At 47.4% G+C, this 21,469-nt stretch overlaps 1 protein-coding gene across 2 annotated transcripts in view; it reads left to right on the forward strand.

Annotated features, from left to right (window-relative positions):
- ZHX3 (zinc fingers and homeoboxes 3) overlaps positions 1–21,469 on the forward strand; it is a 116,413-nt gene that overhangs the window by 45,328 nt on the left and 49,616 nt on the right. For both annotated transcript variants that reach the window (XM_044263025.1, XM_044263026.1), the window contains exon 2: positions 11,905–12,021. The gene's annotated coding sequence lies outside the window, so the exon portion shown is untranslated. The remainder of the gene's footprint in view (positions 1–11,904; positions 12,022–21,469) is intronic.

Genomic DNA, 21,469 nt, shown 5'->3' on the forward strand with positions numbered 1-21,469 from the left:
GCCAATTGAATTTCAACCTTCCCAGCGGATATACATACGGCCTACTGATTGGATGACTCCACTCAGTCTGCCCCACCCTTACATTCCCCCCTTTTCTTTGGAGATTAGTCAAATCCTTGACTTTTCAGATGGTTCTACCTTATATTGAACATATAAGACTAACATTTTATCGCCCCAATTTTCTTTAGTATAGCAACAATACACTCACAGTTTCTTTAGTCTTAGTTTCAGTCCATGGTCAGCAGGGTCCTTTGGCTGCATTTCCCATTTCTGGAGGGCATCCTTACTCTCAGCTCGTTTGACATGACCCGCATGAACCCAGGCCCTGATGCCTTCCACTTTTACTGCTGTGGGGGTGGTTAGGATAACAGTAAATGGTCCCTTCCAACGAGGCTCCAAATTCCCCACTTGATAGCGACGTATCCAAACCAAGTCCCCGGGTTGGTAAGGATGTGGTTCCACCGTCTCTGTTCCAGTGTGGGCAACTCGGATTCCTGTATGGGCTTTTTTTAAGACAGATTGTAATGCCTGCAGTGACTGGAGTACAGACTGATCCGTCATTTCTGCTAGGGCAACCTCCTGTAGCCGAGGACAGAGTGGGGGGGGTCTCCCAAACAATATTTCAAATGGGGTCACCTTGCTTAAATAAGGTGTACATCGGGCTCTAAGGAGGGCAAAAGGAAGGAGATCTACCCATCCACCGCCAGTTTCCAGAATTAGTTTTGTCAAGGTCTCTTTAAGAGTCCGATTCATTCTTTCTACTTGCCCCGAACTCTGGGGCCTGTATGCACAATGTAATTTCCAATTTGTGCCCACAGCCTTGGCCAATGCCTGTGAGACTGAACTTACGAATGCAGGGCCATTGTCTGACCCAATTGCAAGAGGCAGCCCGAACCTAGGAATTATTTCTTCTAGTATCTTTTTTGCTACTACCCCTGCGGTCTCATGCTTGGCAGGAAAAGCCTCCACCCAGCCTGAAAAGGTATCCACAAAAACCAACATATACTTGTGCCCATATTTTCCAGGTTTCATTTCTGTAAAATCTATTTCCCAATAAATTCCTGGTTCCTTACCTCTTTCTCTTTTCCCTCTTCCCATTTTAGTTCTTCCTACATTAACTGCCTGGCATTGGGCACATCTATCAACTACATCCTGAACCATACGACCTAATTTAGAAACCTGGAACTGCTTGCCTATAAGCTCCTTGAGTTTTCGTGTCCCCAAATGAGTGCCCTGATGTATCTGGCCTACTAACTTCTTACCTAGTCTTCGAGGAAGAATTATTTTTCCTATTTTTGTCTTGGCCCAGTCCCCTTCATAGTCTAATTCAACCCATTTCTGTAAATACTTTAAATCCTCTTCTGAATAGTTTGGTTTTTCTGGTAGTGCTGGAGCCGGGAGTGCGACTAGTTCTTGCACTTTTTCTCGAGCTGCTTGCTTTGCGGCTTGATCTGCTAAGTAGTTTCCTTTTGAAATCAGATCAGTCCCCTTTTGATGTCCTGGGCAATGCATAACAGCCACCTTTTTCGGGTCCCAAATAGCCTGGAGGAGAGCTAATATTTCTCTTCTGTTTTTAATTCCTTTTCCTTCTGCTGTTAATAGGCCCCTTTCTTTATAAATAGCCCCATGTATGTGCAGTGTAGCAAAGGCATACCTGCTGTCCGTATAGATGTTGGTGGTTTTTCCTTTGGCCATCTGCAGTGCCTTCGTGAGTGCAATTAGTTCTGCTCTCTGTGCCGAAGTTCCATGTGGCAGGGCTGCTGTCCAGAGTCTCTGCTCAGGAGAAACCACCGCGGCCCCTGCATACCTCTTTCCATTGACTATGTAGCTGCTCCCATCTGTGAACAGAGTCATCTCGGCATCTGGGAGGGGAATGTCTCTGAGATCCGGCCTTATTCCTGTGACTTGGGTTAAGACCTCCCCACAATCATGTGGATGGTCAGCTAGCTCTTCTGGCAGCAGTGTGGCTGGATTTAGCACTGCTGGGGGTCGGAAGGCCACTTTTGGTTCATTGAGGAGAAGGGCCTGATACCCCGTTACTCGGGCGTTCGTCATCCATCGGTCTGGTGGAGTCCGGAGAAGGCCCTCAATCGCGTGTGTGGTGGTTATAACAAGATTTTGGCCTAAAGTTAATTTGCTCGCATCCTTAACCAGGAGGGCTGTTGCGGCAATTATGCGGAGGCAAGGAGGGAACCCAGCTGCTACTGGGTCTAGTTTCTTACTAAGGTAGGCCACTGGTCTTCGCCAAGGTCCCAGAGTCTGAGTTAAAACTCCTTTGGCCACTCCCGATTTTTCATCCACGTATAATTGGAAGGGTTTGGTTACATCTGGGATGGCCAATGCTGGGGCACTCAGCAAGGCTGTCTGTAATTCCCGAAATGCTCCCTCTGCTTCAGCTGTCCACTCAATCCTAGTGAGCCCTCCTTTTGTCAGTTCATAGAGCGGTCGGGCAATCTCTGCAAACCGTGGTATCCATAGCCTACAGTAGCCCACTGTTCCAAGAAACTCCCTTACTTGTCGGGACGTGGTGGGACGGGGGTATCGGGTAATCACCTGTTTCCTGGATTCAGACAGTGAACGTACTCCCTCATGGAGGTCAAAGCCTAGATAAGTGGCATAGCTCTGACAGAGCTGTGCTTTCTTTGCTGACACCCGATACCCTTTTGTCTGCAGAGCCTGTAAGAGAGCTCTCGTCCCCCACAAACACGACTCATAGTCCTCGGCGGCTACTAGCAAGTCATCAACGTATTGTAACAGAGTGACTCCTGGATTAGAAATTCTGTACTCACGCAAATCCTCATGCAGGGCCTCATCAAAAATGGTGGGCGAATTCTTGAATCCTTGGGGAAGTCTTGTCCAGGTGAGCTGGCCTTGAAACCCCTCCTGTGGGTCAGACCACTCAAAAGCAAAAAGGGGCTGAGATTCCCTTGCTATAGGTATACAGAAAAATGCATCCTTTAAATCTAAGACAGTATATACAGTTCTTTTGGGGCCCAGGAGGGAGAGTAGGGTATAGGGGTTAGGCACTGTTGGGTGTATATCTTCAACCCGTTTGTTAACTTCCCGCAAGTCCTGAACTGGTCGGTATTCCCCAGTCTCGGCCTTTTTAACGGGGAGCAAAGGAGTGTTCCATGAAGATTTACAAGGAACTAAAATCCCGTCTCCCCGGAGGCGGTTAATGTGTTTCCTGATCCCTTCCTTTGCTTCCTGGGAAAGAGGATATTGCCGGACGCGTATAGCCGTAGCTGTCGCCTTTAATTGTACCACCACTGGAGGTTGTTCTTTAGCCAAGCCAGGGGGCTTCCCTTCTGCCCAGACCTCAGGAAACTCGTTCTGTAGGATTTGGAGGAGGCTTTCCCCCTTTGTCTCCTTTGGTTTTGAGACTGGTTCGTAAAGGCGGTATTCATCCACTGCTGCCATAAGCACCTGTACAGTGGGTTGTCTCAATGTTACAGTCATATCTCCTTCTGAAAACTGAATGCCAGCTCTTAACTTGTGGAGGAGATCTCTTCCCATCAAATTATATGGGGCATTAGGGAGGACCAAAAATCGATGTTTAACTAATCCCGAGGCTAAATTTAAAGTCCTTTCTGTTGTCCATTTATGTCTCTCTGTGCCATTTGCTCCTTGTACCCAAACTTCCTCTCCAGATAGTTTTCCCATAGGTTTAAGTAACGATGAAAATTGGGCCCCTGTGTCTACCAAAAAATCAACTGATTTCCCCTCCACTTCAATTTTTACCCGAGGTTCGGGGAGGGGTTCCGAACCATGGCCCCTTCAATCTCTGGTGGCAAGCATTGCCGTCTTCCTTTTAGGGCACTCCCTGGCCCAATGTCCTTTTTCTTTACAGTAAGCACACTGATTGGAATCTAAGTCTTCCCGCCTGCCTTCTCTCTGCTTAGGTTTTTCCTTCCATTTACTATCCCCTAGCCGTCTCCTCCCTGCCTCATGTAATGTCAAAACCTTAACCAATTTTTTTGTCTCTTTTTCATCCTCTTGTGCATCCCTGTTGTTAAATACCTTTTCTGCTATTCCCACTAACTCAGTCAGATTTTTTCCTTCAAATCCTTCGATTTTCTGAAGTTTTCTCCTTATATCTGGGGCTGACTGACTTGCAAAAGCAAGATTCATTGCCCTCTGATTTTCAGGTGCCTCAGGATTGATCGGGCTATACATTTTATAGGCTTCAATTAGCCTTTCTAGGAAGGCTCCTGGAGACTCATTCTTACCTTGAGTCACTGTACTAATTTTGGATAAATTTATGGGTCTCCTTGCTGCTGCACGGAGGCCTCCCAATAGAGCCTGGCGGTAGAAACGTAAGCTCTCCTTACCTTCATCAGAGTTTGGATCCCAGTCGGGAGATTCCCTCGGGCAGTAGTCCTCCATCCGGCGGGGATCGAGGTCCCTGCCAAGTCTCTCGCTTATCACCTTATGGGTTTCTCGCATGATGCGATCCCGTTCCTCCCCATTAAAGAGAGCCATAAGGAGCTGTTGAACATCTACCCAGGTGGGTTGGTGAGTAAGAAAAACAGTTTCCAAGAGGCTAATTAAATCCTGAGGGTGATCAGAAAAGGATTTGTGTTGGGTTTTCCAGTTATAGATGTCAGAAGAGGAGAAAGGGATATAGCTTAAGTAAGGCCGCCCTCTCCCCTCTGGTAGAGCAACCTCACGAAGGGGCAGCATCGGCGCAGACCGTACCAGTGAGGTAGAGGAAGGCTGAGGAGGATAGGGGAAAGGGGAAGGATCAGGGCAGTCTCGCCGCATGGTGATCCCATAGGTGGATCCCGACCGTGTATGAGGTGGACTTGTAAAGACATTTTGGGACCGAGAGTCAGATTTAGAAGACAAATAAAGGGGGGCGAATTCCGCATCCTCCATATCTGATGGAGGTAGAACGGTCTTCTTCCCTGAATCCCCCTTATCTGCTTGTTCTGGTTTTGGTGCTCCAACCTGCCTTAGAGGGAGAGAAATAATTTCATTAGCAGGTGGAAGATGGGACTTGAGCCATGACGGTGGCTCTTCTATCAGGTATCGCCAGGCCACAATATATGGTACTTGGTCTCGATGTAGATCCAAGACCTCACTCAGGGTAGAATATATCTGAGCCAAGGCAAACGTTCCTTCCGGTGGCCACCCTGTGGAGAAATTGGGCCATTCTAATTGACAGAGTGTTTTTAGTTTTCCCGGATAAACCGTATCACCTGAATGAGTGGCTTTACCTTGAAAATCTTTGAAATGTTCAAGAACAAGACCTAGGGGTGTCACAGGCCCCTTATTCTCTGTTTGTCCCATTTCTCCAAATACAACAAACAGCACAACAGACAACAACAAAAGAACAAGACAAAAACAAACGTAGACCCAGTGATCCTTATCCAGAGCCTGCTGCTGGGGGGGGCTTTTTGGTCCACAAAACACCACACAATAGATAACAAAAGAACCAGACAAAGACAACTGCAGACCCAGCGATTCTTACCCAAAATTTGCCACTTATGGCGGCTATTTTCATCTTCCAACCGCCTAAGGGGACTCGAACCCCTCGACCGCCCAGGGGGACTCGAACCCCCTGACCGCCCAGGGGGACTCGAACCCCCCAACCGCCCAGGGGGACTCGAACCCCCCGACCGCGCAGGGGGACTCGAACCCCCCGACCGCCCAAGGGGACTCGAACCCCCTGTCGATCTATCAGCAGAGGGATGGGGCGTCCCCGCATCCACTCCAGCCCTGGGGAGCATGGCTGCGTCCAGCTTCTCCCCGGTGGGCTATACCCTGGAGCTCCAACCAGACAGACGGATAGGATCCCAATACCTCGGAACCCAATACTTCGAAACCCAATACCTCCAAACCCAATACCTCCAAACCCAATACCTCCAAACCCAATACCTCCGGAGGCTTTTCTTAAAAATTCTGATGCTGGCTCAGTTCTCGTCGTTTGATCCCGGACGAGCCCCCAAATGTTAGGGTCCGTGATCAAAGGAACGAGACTGATACAAAGCGAAGGTCAAGCAAAGCTTTATTTCGCGCCAAGCATCATGAATCGCACTGACCGGTCAGGGCTTTCTTTTATAAAAGATGACAACTTTGACCCCGGCGAGCCTACTCCCAATGAGGTTGCTGACATCTAGGTCGTTTCTCACTGTGTCACTGCTGAGGGTCCTGGAGTGCGGGGCAGGGCCGCTGGCACCGCAGGCGTCGAGGGACCGCTGACAACTGGACCGCAGATGTCTCAGGACCGCAGGCGTCGAGGGACCGCTGACAACTGGACCGCAGATGTCTCAGGACCGCAGGCGTCGAGGGACCGCTGACAACTGGACCGCAGACGTCTCAGGACCGCAGGCGTCGAGGGAACGCTGACAACTGGACCGCAGACGTCTCAGGACCGCAGGCGTCGAGGGACCGCTGACAACTGGACCGCAGATGTCTCAGGACCGCAGGCGTCGAGGGACCGCTGACAACTGGACCGCAGATGTCTCAGGACCGCAGGTGTCGAGGGACCGCTGACAACTGGACCGCAGACATCGAGGGACCGCTGACAACTGGACCGCAGATGTCTCAGGACCGCAGGCGTCGAGGGACCGCTGACAACTGGACCGCAGACATCGAGGGACCGCTGACAACTGGACCGCAGATGTCTCAGGACCGCAGGCGTCGAGGGACTGCTGACAACTGGACCGCAGATGTCTCAGGACCGCAGGCGTCGAGGGACCGCTGACAACTGGACCACAGACGACTGGACTGCTGGGCCGCCGGAGGCTGCAGGCTGCAGGCGATGGCTCGGGGCCGCCGCCGGAGGCTAGAAGCTGCAGGCGGCGGTGCTCGGGGCCGCCGCCGGAGGCTGGAAGCTGCAGGCGGCGGCGCTCGAGGCCGGAGGCTGGAAGCTGCAGGCAACGGCGCTCGGGGCCGGAGGCTGGAAGCTGCAGGCAACGGCGCTCGGGGCCGGAGGCTGGAAGCTGCAGGCGACGGTGCTCGGGGCCGGAGGCTGGAAGCTGCAGGCGACGGTGCTCGAGGCCGGAGGCTGGAAGCTGCAGGTGGCGGCGCTCGGGGCCGGAGGCTGGAAGCTGCAGGCGATGGCTCGGGGCCGCCGCCGGAGGCTGCAGGCGGCGGCGCTCGGGGCCGCCGCCGGAGGCTGCAGGCGGCGGCGCTCGGGGCCGCCGGCTGGAAGCTGCAGGCGATGGCTCGGGGCCGGAGCCGGAGGCTGCAGGCGGCGGCGCTCGGGGCCGCCGCCGGAGGCTGCAGGCGGCGGCGCTCGGGGCCGCCGGCTGGAAGCTGCAGGCGATGGCTCGGGGCCGCCGCCGGAGGGTGCAGGCGGCGGCGCTCGGGGCCGCCGCCGGAGGCTGCAGGCGGCGGCGCTCGGGGCCGCCGCCGGAGGGTGCAGGCGGCGGCGCTCGGGGCCGCCGCCGGAGGCTGCAGGCGGCGGCGCTCGGGGCCGCCGCCGGAGGCTGCAGGCGGCGGCGCTCGGGGCCGCCGCCGGAGGGTGCAGGCGGCGGCGCTCGGGGCCGCCGCCGGAGGGTGCAGGCGGCGGCGCTCGGGGCCGCCGCCGGAGGCTGCAGGCGGCGGCGCTCGGGGCCGCCGCCGGAGGGTGCAGGCGGCGGCGCTCGGGGCCGCCGCCGGAGGCTGCAGGCGGCGGCGCTCGGGGCCGCCGCCGGAGGGTGCAGGCGGCGGCGCTCGGGGCCGCCGCCGGAGGCTGCAGGCGGCGGCGCTCGGGGCCGCCGCCGGAGAGTGCAGGCGGCGGCGCTCGGGGCCGCCGCCGGAGGCTGCAGGCGGCGGCGCTCGGGGGCGCCGCCGGGGGGTGGGCCGCCAAACGCGGTTATAGCTCTTACAAGAGCTGTTACAGCTCTACTATACACCGTTGACTCCCCTGCTCTTCTGCGACTTCCACCGCTCTCCGCTCCACTTCACCGCTCTCCGCTCCACTTCACCGCTCTCCGCCGACTTCACCGCTCTCCGCCGACTTCACCGCTCTCCGCCGACTTCACCGCTCTCCGCCGACTTCATCGCTCTCCGCCGACTTCATCCCTCCTGTAGCAGCCGCTGCTCTCCTGCAGGAGCCCCCGGCTCTCCTGCAGCAGCCCCCGGCTCTCCTGCAGCAGCCCCCCCGGCTCTCCTGCAGCAGCCCCCCCGGCAGCCTGGCAGAGCAACCTTTATGGGGGTGGTTGAGCCCCGCCCCTACACAGGTGGCCAATTGAATTTCAACCTTCCCAGCGGATATACATACGGCCTACTGATTGGATGACTCCACTCAGTCTGCCCCACCCTTACAATGAGTACGAGGTTTCATTTTGGGGTCACTGAAATGTTTTGGAACTAGGTAGAGGTGATAGTTGCACAATATTGTGACTATACTAAATGCCAGTGAATTGCTCACTTTAAAATCGTTGATTTTATGTTATGTGAATTTTTTAATGACGTCATATCATTTTTATGATCTCATAAATAACGGTGGCTTTGCTGTCATAGTTACCTGGTGACTGTTGGAATCCACGTGCTTTACGGCGTTTGTCCACTGGGGAAGTTCTTTCCAGCTGTGGGCAGGAAAACTGGAAGATGGATGATCCCAAGTGGGTTTCCTTCTAAAATAACAATTAAGAAATACAGTTTTGCTTTTCCATTTTTATTTGTGGAAGCTGGTAAAACTCCTAGATTGGGCCCTGGGTGGTTTTAAAATGTGATATGGACTAATGTTAGTTAGTTTCTTCATTTAACTTGAAAAATTGTGTTTAAAATAGCTATATTATTTTGGATATGGAACAGCTTTTGGTTTTATGAAGATTAAGAGCAATTTTAAAAGAGGAGTGCCCAGCAGCTCAGTCAGTTGTCTCCTTTCGGCTTGGGGCATGATCCCGGGGTCCTGAGCTCTGCTCTGGCTCCCTGCTCGGGGGTGGATTTTCCTTCTCCCTCTCCCTTTGGTCCTCTCCTCTGCTCCTGTGTTTGCTTAATCTCTCTTCCCACTCAAATGAATAATAATAAAAAAAAGAATCTAAGCTATATACATGCAATTGCAATAAGATTTTTCTAGTGGTTTGCCACACTGCACTGCTAGAGATTTTTGTGACAATTTCTGAAACCATAAACGATCACATAATGCTTTATTGTCAGTGGAATTGGTGTCAGGCATAAGAAAGTTCTGTTTTCAGATCAGGTAGAGCTTGTGCAAAAACTAAAAATCCAAGTTTCTTATTTTGTAACTTCTGTGTTTTTGGAATGAAGGAATTTAGGTTAGATTTTGGCAAAATATCTGGCATTGAGAAGAGTTCTTAGAAATGTAGAAGTGCTTTGTCAGTGATCGTGATGATTTTCTTTATAATGAAATTGGTGCTTCTGTCCCATGGTTCTGCTTCTGCCCCTGTGTGGTGGCTGTGGAGAGTTTCTCCAGCAGATGTATTTATGTTCATTGTCTTGCACACTCCCACCTGATTCCTTATAAGATCCAGAGTGCACCGTCCAGCTAAGAGTTTGTAGACATGAAGCAAACAAAGCGAACTGATTTGTAGTGGATTGAATCCATGGCTTTTGGCATCATTAGCATCGTGTCCCACTCAATTGAACTAGAGTGTGAGAGAATAAATGCTTTGGCTGAGCCAGTTCTTCGCAATTTCAAACTAAGAAGGGATCTGGTAAGCATAGAAAGTACCTGGAATAAATATAATATGTTGAAGGTGTGGGTAAATGTGAGTGTTTGGCTTATAATAATTATTGCTTTTGACTTCTTGACTTCCACAAAATTAGGAAGATCTCCTTTTTTTTTTTTAAGATTTTATTTATTTATTTGACAGAGAGAGATCACAGTAGACAGAGAGGCAGGCAGAGAGAGAGAGGGAAGCAGGCTCCCTGCTGAGCAGAGAGCCCGATGCGGGACTCAATCCCATGACCCTGAGATCATGACCTGAGCCGAAGGCAGCGGCTTAACCCACTGAGCCACCCAGGTGCCCCAGGAAGATCTCCTCTTTGTTATGTTCACTGGATAATGCTTAATTTTTTAAAAAAAGATTTTATTTATTTATTTGAGGGAGAGAGTGAGTGAGAGCATGAGAGGGGGAGAAGGTCGGAGCGAGAAGCAGACTCCCTGTGGTGCTGGGAGCCTGATGCGGGACTCGATCCCGGGACTCCGGGATCATGACCTGAGCTGAAGGCAGTCACTTAACCAACTGAGCCACTCAGGTGCTGTGGATAATGTTTTAAAATAAAAGATCAGTTTTTAAGTTGTATAGAATTCAAAGTTAAGTTTTTCAGTCAATTATTAACTAGGAAAATTCTCCCACAAGAGTGAATTTTACTGGACATGGCGCTGTCCTCCCATGACAGCAGTAGAAGAAAGTGAGGTATGCTGAGGAGTCTGCCGCTTACTGTGGGTTTCTGTTTGCCCAGGGACCCCGCCTTTGAACAGCAGCCTAGTGCATTTCCTTGCACAATTTTTTTTTTTAAAGATTTTTATTTATTTGACAGAGAGAGATCACAAGCAGGCAGAGAGGCAGGCAGAGAGAGAGGAGGAAGCAGGCTCCCCGCTGAGCAGAGAGCCCGATGCGGGCCTCGATCCCAGGACCCTGAGATCATGACCTGAGCCGAAGGCAGCGGCTTAACCCACTGAGCCACCCAGGCGCCCTTCCTTGCACAATTTACTTAACCTTTCCGTGCCTTAGTTTCCTCACCTTGGGGATTAGAATAATGGAATCTATTGCATATGAATGTTATAAAGAATGAATAAGTTAATGTAGTCAGAGCTCTTAGAACAGTACCTGACACAGGGTAGAAGCTTGAGATGGGAACGTTAAAGATGGAAGAATAATGGCGAAGGATGAATGGGAGCTGCTTTGGTGAGGGCGGACTTGTTTACATGCACAGACGCTTCTAGTTCTGACCCTGTCTTGTGTGCCAGCGGACTGTTCTATCCGAAGTTCTGAGAGCCTCTGGTACACTCACTTTAGGGCTACCTTCCTGGAATGGGCATCTCAACCAAAGAGAATGCTTTGGGGAAAAAAAGAAGTAACTCAAAAGCAGTGGTTTTTCAACTGTTTCCCAAGAAATTTTAACATTGCATGCAGCATCTCTCGTGGTTTGTTGAAAACACATAGTCATTGTCTCATGCATTCGCTGAGAGTTACTGTTTACCCATCGTTGACGCTGGGAAGAGTGGGACGACATCAGGGTAAGAGTCAGAGACAAAGATAGGGATAACATGGTTCCTCGGCCTGGAACTCACAGTCCAGACCATTTTTTGTACCACTAGAATCCATGCCCAGAAAGCCCCAGGGCTTTGAATGGAAGAATATCAGAAAACAATCCCTTTTTTTAAAAAAATTTATTTGACAGAGAGAGAGATCACAAGCAGGCAGAGAGGCAGGCAGGGGGTGGGGGAAGCAGGCTCCCTGCTGAGCAGAGAGCCCAATGCGGGACATGATCCCAGGACCCTGGGATCATGACCTGAGCCGAAGGCAGTGGCTTAATCCACTGAGCCACCCAGGCACCCCAGAAAACGACCCATTTTTAATGGTGTGCTTTCTTGGAGTTGTAAGTTCACACATAGGTTAGTTTTCTCATCTCTGTTACACCATCTTATATGCAGCTAGACAAAGGGACAGGGAAACTCACCGGCGTAAAGAATGTTAAAATTACTCATTTTATGAATCATCTTGTTCTGATCTATTATCAGAGAGAATTGAGTTTGTCTTATTTCCACTCATTATTTTTTCAGTTTCTACTAGCATTTTTATAGTTTCAAATTGCTAGTTTGTCTTTGTGCAGTCCCTTTTTACTCTCCTTCCTCTCCGCCCCCGGCCTTGGTTTTCCTGTTTGTGTGTAGTTGTGGTGGAAATGAATTAGGAAAGGAGATTGGCGAGCGTGGATAACTTCACTTCCCAGAAGATGCTTTATCTCTTCTCATAAAGTAATGGTTTGCTTCTTCTTTCTCAGGACTGAACTGCAGCTACCGAAGCAACAAGTGGACCTTTCAAGATGCATACAGGGCTGCGAGAAATGAAGGGAGACGCTGGAGAGACCAATGAAGGGAGGAAGAAGCATGTTTCCTGGGTAAATAGTATGCTTCTGGATTTTAACAAGTTTCTTGCCATATCGGTTACCAGACTTTGCAGCACCTAAGTCTCCGGAGCTATATTCAGTCTTTACATTGTTGTTAAACATTCTTTATTTTCTCCTTCCTCCATTTTCATTGCTGAGCTCTTTGGTCAAATGATTCTTCTTTTTATTGATGAATCCAAAAATCTTCATTGAATATACAATTTAGGTGATTTCTTAGATCACTTGATAGGAACTTCTTATGTCTTAGACTGACTGCTGGCTATACAAAAGTTGAGTTGTGTATTGTGTCTTTGTAATGTGCAGGTTTAGTCTGAAGCCAGCTTTTAGTCTGGGTGCGAGACTTAGACTTCCATTTCATTAAATGACTGACTTGAAAAACTAGAACACTACTTTGAATACCAGTTATCCAAGCCACACACTCAGGCTGCCCTCCGGAATAGGAAGCATGTTTCAATGCTAATGTAATAACTAAAGACAAAGCAGACAGGCAAATAACCAGTGTAAGTAGACCTGGCCTTCACTTGCTGAAGTACATGTGCCCTACATGTACCTTAGGGGTCATTTATTTATTTGAGTTGTGTGTTATTAAGCCACTCAGCTTGTGCTCAGACTTTGGGGTTTTGCTGTTGTTGCTGCTATTGTTAAAGCTTTTTAAGTAAAGGAAATCTATTGCATTATTTTTCATATAAAGTTAAGAGCTTTTCTTCAATGTGCTGGCTAGAAATTTTTGGAAAGAGAGGGGGAAGAAATGGAGTCAGAGCCGTTGACGGTACATCACGCTGGAAGTTCTGGGCACGTCACCCTGACTTGGACAGCTCCGTGGCAGCAACCTCTCCTCCACAAGTCCTGGGCCACGCAGTCCGCGGATATGTTTCTACTGTTACAGCTTCTGGAACTTCCTACCTCATGGTGAATTGCCTCAGGGCTACTATTAGATATATACACCTTACAGCGTGCTCATTCTCTAACGTTGAGTTGTAGACTGAATAAAAATCGTTGAGTGGCCTTGTATCTGAGTCCTCTAAACTAGAAGTGGCGTAAAACAAGCTTATTCACAAATGAACTTGATGCACATTTTCTAGTGCTCACCTTCACGCCAGCTGTTCTTGTCCCACCGGTGGCCTTGCTCTCCCAGTCAGTCCAGAAATGCTCCTGCCCCAAATTTTCTCTTCTCAGGGGGGCACCTACGTGGCTCAGTCAGTTAAGTGTCTGATTCTTGATTTCAGCTCAGGTCATGATCTCGGGGTTGTGGGATCAGGCCCCGCATTGGGCTCCGTGTGGCGTCTGCCTGACATTCTCTCTCTCCCTCTCCTTCTGCCTCTCCCTGCTCTTTGCACTTGCTCTCTCTCTAAAATAAATAAAATCTTTAAAAAAATCTTTTCTGGGGCACCTGGGTGGCTCATTCAGTTAAATATCTGGTCATGATCTCAGGGTCCTGGGATGGAGTCCTGCATGGGCTCTCTGCACAGCGGGGCGTCTGCTTCTCCTTCACCTGCTCCCCCTGCTCATGCTGGCGCACTCTCTCCCTCTCTTTTTCTCTTTGCCAATAAATAAATAAAATCTTTAAAAAAAATCTTTTCCTCTCAGATAGCTGCGTGGCTCCTGCCCTCTTTCTCCTTTAGGTTTCTGCTGAGGGGACAAAGTTGATAGGAAGGGCAAAGCCAAATTGGAATCACCAGAATTGTCTGTTAGTCTCTGCGCTTACTACCTGGTAACACTGAGCCTTCTTGTCTCGCTCCAGCTGAGCTCATCAGTCCCACACTCCTCCTTTCTATCAAGTACAAAGTGTTCTTTATTCTACACATCATGCTTTTTCTAGTTCACCTTTAAGATCTTTTAAAATTGACCTTTCACTTTTAAAGGCACATACATTTGACTCAGCAATTGCATTTCTAGGAATTTTATTTTTTTAAGATTTTACTTATTTGACAGAGAGATCACAAGTGGAGAGGCAGGCAGAGAGAGAGAGAGAGAGAGAAGCAGGCTCCCTGCTGAGCAGAGAGCCCAATGCAGGACTCGATCCCAGGACCCTGGGTCATGACCCAAGTCGAAGGCAGCGGCTTAATCCACTGAGCCATCCAGGCGCCCCATCATTTCTAGGAATTTATCTCACATCTAACCCCATGCAGTTACGCAGGTAACGCTGTTCCACCTCAGCCTCTCTTGAATCCCCATACATGCTTCCTGTCCTCCATAACCCTTGAGCAGAGACTAATACCTCTTGCTGCCATCATTTCATTGTGGCCAGGGGTCATGTCCCCTTACAATGAAACTTAGGCAACTGCCCGCGTCTTTGCCTAAATTGCAGTGTATTAGAGACATTTGCACAATAGCTAATTATATCCCCTTGCATGTTTCTTCTTTTGAACTCCTGTTCCCTTACACAGTCTTTGTCTTCCCATTCACGAATATCTCAAACAGTTACACATTCTGCATTGTATTTTTTAGATATTTAGATAACTAGACATATACACGTGTGCTGGTGGTCACTCTACTTGGCTGCACACTAGAATCATCTCAGAAGCTTTATAAAATACTAATGCCTGGTCATACCCCCAGGGATTCTGAGACAGTTTGTCTAGGGTGAGGCACAGCATCAGAATTTTATTTGTTTTTTATTTTTTAAATAATTTTTTAAAATTCCGGTATAATTAACTTGCAGTGTTATATTAGTTTCAGGTGTACGCTACAGTGATTCAGCATTTCTGTACGTTACTCAGTGACGATCATAAGTGCTCTTAATCCCCCTCACCCATTTCTCCCATGCCCCTCCCCGCCTCCCCTCTGGTAACCATCTGTTCTTTATAGTTAAGAGTCTGTTTTTTGTCTCTCTTTTTCTTTGTCCATTTGTTTTGTTTCTTAAATAGCATATATGCGTGAAATCATATGGTATTGGCCTTTCTCTAACCTACTTCACTTAGCATCATACCCCCTTGATCTGACCATGTTGTTGCAAATGGAACCCCTAGAATTTTACATTTTAAATAGAAAATCCATTTATTTAAGTGTTTTTTTTTTTTTTTTAAGTTGGCACTATGCACTATGTGGAGCCCAACATGGGGCTTGAACCCACGACCCTGATATCAAGGGTCAGATGCTTAACTGACTGAGCCACCCAGGTGCCCATCCAAATTTAAAAACAAGCTACCTCCCCTACAATTTTATTGCCTTTCTTTATTTTCAGTTGTTCCAACTTCATGCATTTCTTTTTTTTAAAAAATTAAATTTACTATAGTATCACTTTTAGTCTCTTCACAGAAACTTGTAATAGAAACATAAAACTTTTAAAGAGGAAGAGGCAGTAAAAAATCAGTTTCCTACTCCTGTTCCACAGGCAGGCACTTACCTCTCCTAAGCAGCAACTCCTATCTGTTTCTTGAGGTTCCTTCCAAAGTATTCGGTTTTTGCTTTCAAAATAAATAACTCCTTTCTTTAAAAAAAAAAAAAATTCTCTTCGTTTTCTGGGTTGTTTCTCAATGTTACTAGTTGTGTGCTTAGTTTTTACTTTTGTTTCTTGACAAAACTCAAAGCAATGTTTGTCTTCTGTTCTTTTCATTATCCATAGATTCTTTATGTGGTGATTTTGTAACAATTTCTAACTTCTTCATTGTCATTTCAGAGCTTATCTCTTCCAAGCAAAATATTGTTGGATTTTGTCTTCTGTTCAACCTATCTTGAAGATTCTATGACTTACATCTAAATTCATCCTCTTTAATTTATGGTTGCTGTTGCATTTGTTCTATTTTCTGTATGTAACTTGTTTCTTGATTTTTATACTTTTTAGTTGTCTCTTTTCTGTTACACCTTCAGTTTTGGGGAAATGCTTTTCTTTCCTTTCAACTTTTGGACAAATTTTAAAGGTGAACAATCTTTCGAGTTTTCTTAGTGCCAGGAATAACATTTGTTTCTATATTTATTTACTATGATCAAAGCAAAAGCAGGAACTTTCCTTTCCTTCCATATAAGGAAACTCAGTTTCTCCCTGTTTTGGCATCCCCTCTCCCTATTCCTTATCTACCCCCTTGTTTTTTTCTTGCGCACTTTGCATTTGTTCTGTGATGTGTACTCATTCTTCTGGGCTTCAGCCTGGTACTCAGAAGTATTTTTGCTCTTCCTGCATTCATTTAGTTAATGACCACCGAGGCGTCACTCTGAGCTGGGTGGATGCTGAGGTAGGTGCAGGAGATATGAAGATAAAGGTGGTTCTGACCCTGCCATCAGGGTCCCCACTCTGGTTGAGGAGGTAGCACGCACGCAGACTAACAATGGCAAAAGATGTGATGTGTCAGGTGTCCTGGAGACATGGAGGGAGGGAGGGAGGGAGGGAGGGAGACATGGATGGAGGGAGTCATGTTTGGTGAATCAGCAAAGGCATCCTGGGAGGTGCTGCTACTGTACCAGGAGATCTTTGTGAGGTAGAGGATAAAGCAAAAGGGCTAGGGCCTGAAGGTGCCCACGTTTGTTGCCCAAGTTCATCAAAGCCTGCTGGAGAGGAGACTGAAAAAAGGAATGTCGGACCACATTGTGAAGCACCTCAAATGTCTGACCAACAAGTTTCCCTATGGATCCTGTGGCCTGTGTCCTGTGTCCCAGAGGCTTGAAAGCAGGGGAGTGCCGTGCTCAGCTGTGTGTTCAGGAAGGTAACTGGCTGTGGCGTGAAGCACGGACGGCAGCAAGTCAGTGAAGCTGCTCTGGCAGCCGTCCAGGCGAGCAGTGGCGGGAACTCGAGCAAGGCCGTAGCAGTGGTGATGGAGAAGAGAACATGACGTGTTTTGAAGCAGTGTCTAAAAATGCTAGTGTTTCGCTCACGTGAGACTGGGAATGAGAGGCTGACTGTGAGGGGTTTTTTGGTTTGTTTTAGGGAAGGTGATAGCAGATGGTGAAAATATTGACCACCTTATGGGGCGGGGCAAAAGGTGCCGAGGGGATTGCAGAAACTCATTTGGAAAGAGACAAAAAAAGAGTCTGTTTTGGGATTTGTTGAATTCAACAACCCCTGAAGAGATCTAGGGAAACATATCTAAGGGTAGTTGGAAAAATGGGTAAGAAAGTCAGGGGTAGGTTGTGAGGGCTGGAGATAAAGGGTTGGGACATGCTTGCTCCAAGGATGTCAGAAAGGCTCAGTCCTATTTTCTAAAGACTCAGTCCTATTGGTTTTTTTCTGTGGTGAATCAATATTACAGGTGAACCACCAAGAATAATTTGTAAGTTGGGATCCCAAATCCTCTAGGAGATGACTGGTAGGAAAAGGGTCCTACAGAATAAATGTAAAATTCTTTCCTTTCTCATCTTAGACAGTATTTTATTTTGTTTTTTAAATTTATTTATTTGACAGATCACAAGTAGTCTGAGAGGCAGGCAGAGAGAGAGAGAGGAGGAAGCAGGCTCCCCACTAAGCAGAGAGCCTAATGCGGGGCTCGATCCCAGGACCCTGGGATCAGGACCTGAGCCAAAGGCAGAGGCTTTAACCCCCTGAGCCACCCAGTCATGAGAATAGACATAAACCCACAGGTAGAACATGTAAACGGAAAGTAAAAGGGCTTAACATGGTCACTGGGCAAAGACTGGTTCTTTAGGTGCAGAAAACTGAGACGTACTAAACACTGTACTACATGTCCCACACAGGGTGGCAAGAGCTTTTTTAGGTGACTTCCTTTATCTTTTCTATAGCTTGTATAAGGAAATTATTGCTACTCTACTTGGCCAGAAAACTAAGACTCCATGGCATCATTACTAAGCTAGTAAATGGGATTGCAGACAGACCAGAATGCCAAATTTATGCTAGAGGAAGAGGTCGAGGAGAAGTAGAAAAGAGCCATGCGGAAGAGATGATTTTCCACAAAGGCAGTGGCCAGCAATGGCCACCCAGAGGTCCAGCAGGATAAGAAGAAGCCAAGCCACTGGTTTTCTCAATTAGAGAACTGGTAGCAATGTGAGCCGGCCCAGTTCCCACAGAGTTCCTAAGTCAGCTCACACTGGAGTCAGGAGGGGCCGAGGAGATGCAGGTGGCTGTTGACTGTAGTTTTTGGAGATGGCTCAGTGTCACAGGATTGACAGGACTCCTGGTCTGCAGGGTGGCGTCATTTTGTTTGTCTATAGGTGACAGCTTGAAATATTTTGATTTGCTCATCTATTTCCCCACCCCCCCTTTGAGGTGTTATATCTTACATCGCCTTGTTTCTGGGCTTCTGCTACAAAAAAAAAAAAAAAAAAATCAAAACTCTGCTAGATTCTCTGTCATATAATCTGCTTGTTCAGCTTGTCTTCTTAGAGTTCTTTTTTTCCTCTTTCCTTCTGCACATTGCTCTCAGATATTTCCAGGCTGTGTCTTAGTGACCCTCTTTGATCACTAATTATGTGAGATCCTGGGAATTCCTCCTTGTTTCTTCTCTGAGGTCTCTCCAGTCTGGAAGTGGCTTCCTCCTGTCGTTTGAATCTTTTGTTCAATTCAGCTTTGTCCCGAACTCTAATTCATGGCCTGTGCCTTTCTTCTGGGTGATAATTTGTTCTTGTACTCTTTGATGGCAGGAGCACCTAGAGCGAAGAGCATGTGCTCTGGAACTAGGCTCTACCAGCTACCAGCCAGCTGAGTGCCCTTGGGAGTTGCTTAGCCTTTTTGTGCCTTAGTTTCTTCCCCCATAACTGGAGGCAATCGTAATACCTTCTGCCAAGGGTTGTGAGGAGGAGTAAATGAGCTAGAGCGTCTGAAGTGCTCAGATGAACAGTGTCTGCAGCAGGCCGTGTGCTCTCTGCTTGTTAGCTGCTCTCATTCCTGCTGCTGCTGTTGTCTTTGGGGAAGACAGGACAAATGACCTTTTCCTGATTGTCATTTGGACCACACAAATAAGTGATAAATTTATACACTATTGGAGCCTTACTTGAAAAACTAGAAAGAGGTAAATTCTGGGAGCTAGGTAGCGTTTCCCCAAGTTTTTAAGAATTCAGCAATAAACAACTTTAACCTTGGTCCAGATGTGGCATCTGGAGTTGCAGATGTCCACTGTGCGACCTCACCCTCCCCATGGCAGTGTTGGATTGCTCTCACTTAAATACAGGCTATAAAATTTTTATTTCTACCTTACTGAAGAGTTCTTCCAAAAAAATTGTTATTTAATTTTGCTTACCCCATCTGCAAATACCAGATGCTGGCCAGCCAGCGCATGAGGGCGAGTGACTTGCCTGAAGTCCCTGGTGGGGTTGGGATTTTAGTCCATGGTATCTGACTTCAGTGTATTAAAATGGAGAAATTGCACTTTGATATATGTGTGTGTGTGTATACACACACACACACACACACACACGTGTGTGTGTGTGTATAAATATCTCAGACTGTAATGCTGTCTTAGTTCAGGCTGCTATAACAAAATACCACAGACTTGGTGGCTTATAAACAACAGGAATTTATTCCTCATAATTCTCGTGGGCAGAAGTTGAGATCAGGTACCAGCATGGTCAAGTTCTGGGGAGAGCCCTCTTGGGTTGCAGATGGCCTTTTTCTTGTTGTATCCTCATATGGTGGGGAGGAGAGAGAGCTCTCAGAGGTCCCCTCTGTGCGGGCACTAATCCTATTCAGGAGAGCTCCACCATCTTGACCTAATCATCTCCCAAGGCCCTGCCTCCTGATACTCTTATATCGGGAGTTAGAGTTTCAGCATGAATTTTGTGGTGGACACAAACATTTAGTCCATAGCAAATACTAATCTCTAAAAGTACGGTTGTGAGCTGTCCATGATGATTATTTGTTTACAATGACATTATGCTATATTTTTTAGATTTTTTTAAAAAATTTTATTTGACAGACAGAGATCACAAGTAGGCAGAGAGGCAGGCAGGGGCAGGGGGGAAGCAGGCTCCCCACTGAGCAGAGAGCCCGATGGAGGGCTCAATCCCAGGACCCTGAGATCACAACCTAAGCCAAAGGCAGAGGCTCAACCCACTGAGCCACCCAGGCACCCTGACAGTATGCTATTTTTATAAGCAGAAGAAAATTTTAACTCCTTGAACAAACAAAAGAGTAATAGCTAAGTGTTTGTATGACAGAAATAATAAAGTGAAATCTTATCAATTAATTTCTTAGAGTTTTTAGGGAAAGTGAGGGAGATAGTCCCTTAAGACAGAATTTGCCTCTTCTCAAATAAACTCTCAAAATGTTTATTAACTATAAAGGAAAGAAAAGGTAATAACTTTGTAGCAGAGAAACCACCTTAACCATATGATCAAGGTCAACAATCACCAGTAATAAGACATATTGATACCATGAACCCTATGATATGATTTTCTGTGGTGTTATTGTCAGAAATGTATAACCTGGGGGGAGGGATGGGTGAAATAGGGGATGGGAATCAAGCAGTACACTTGTCGTGATGAGCACAGGGTGGTGTGTGGAAGTGTCAAATTATATCTTGTACACCTGAGATTAATATAACATTCTGTTAACTAATGGGAATTAAAATAAAAACTTTTAAAAAATGCATAACTTTTCACTGTAATCAGGAGAAAACATCAGGCAAACCCAAATCAAGAGACATTCAACAAAATAACTGATAAATATTCTCTCTTTTTTAAAGATTTTATTCATTTGGGGGGGGGGAGCACACACAAGCTGGGGGAGGAGCCGAAGGAGAGGGAGAAGCAGACTCCCCAGTAAGCTCAGAGTCAGATGTGGGAGGGATCCCAGGACCCTGAGATCATGACCTGAGCCAAAGTCAGCTGCCTAACTGACTGAGCCACCCAGTCACCCCTAAAATAACTGGTAAATATTCTTAAGAAGTGTCAAGGACACAAATGACAAGGAAAGATCAAGGTTCTGTCACAGGCTGCAGTAGGCTAAGAAATGACTACATACAGTAGGCATTCTGGATAGGATCCTGGGGCAAAAAAAGGACATTAGTAGGAAAAAACTTGTTCAATTTGAAAGAGATTTTTGGTTTATAGTATCGTTCCAGTGTTAGTGTCCTGGTTCCGTTCAGTGCACTAGGCCGATGTAAGATGTTAACATCAGGAGCAGCTGGGTGAGGGGCATATGGAAACAACTATTCTTGCAGCTTTTCTGTGAGTCTAAAATTAGCTGAAACTAAAAAAAGAAAACTTTGACAAGATTCATCACCAAATTTTCCCGTGTCCTCCCTATCTCATTTTCTTTTCGGTAAAAGCCATCGCACGTTAGAGAAACAGTTTGGTCCTGGGTGGAAACTGGGTTAAGAATAGGAAGCAAGCTTGGAGTTCAGTCCCTCTTTCTGGGAGAATGAGAATGGTGGCTTGCCACAATGTTGCCTTGGGGTCATTTTGTGATGTGTTGAATTTCCCAGACCTTTCTAAAGCTATGCTGATCAGAGATTTTTCTGAAAATTTTATGAGACCAAGTGGGCAGAAAATTAGTGCAAGATACTGCATTTAAGGAGAAACAAAAACCCAAACCAGACTTACACAGATTAATGGG

The sequence above is a fragment of the Neovison vison genome, chromosome 8 (genome assembly GCF_020171115.1).
Source record: "Neovison vison isolate M4711 chromosome 8, ASM_NN_V1, whole genome shotgun sequence".
Classification (NCBI taxonomy): domain Eukaryota; kingdom Metazoa; phylum Chordata; class Mammalia; order Carnivora; family Mustelidae; genus Neogale; species Neogale vison.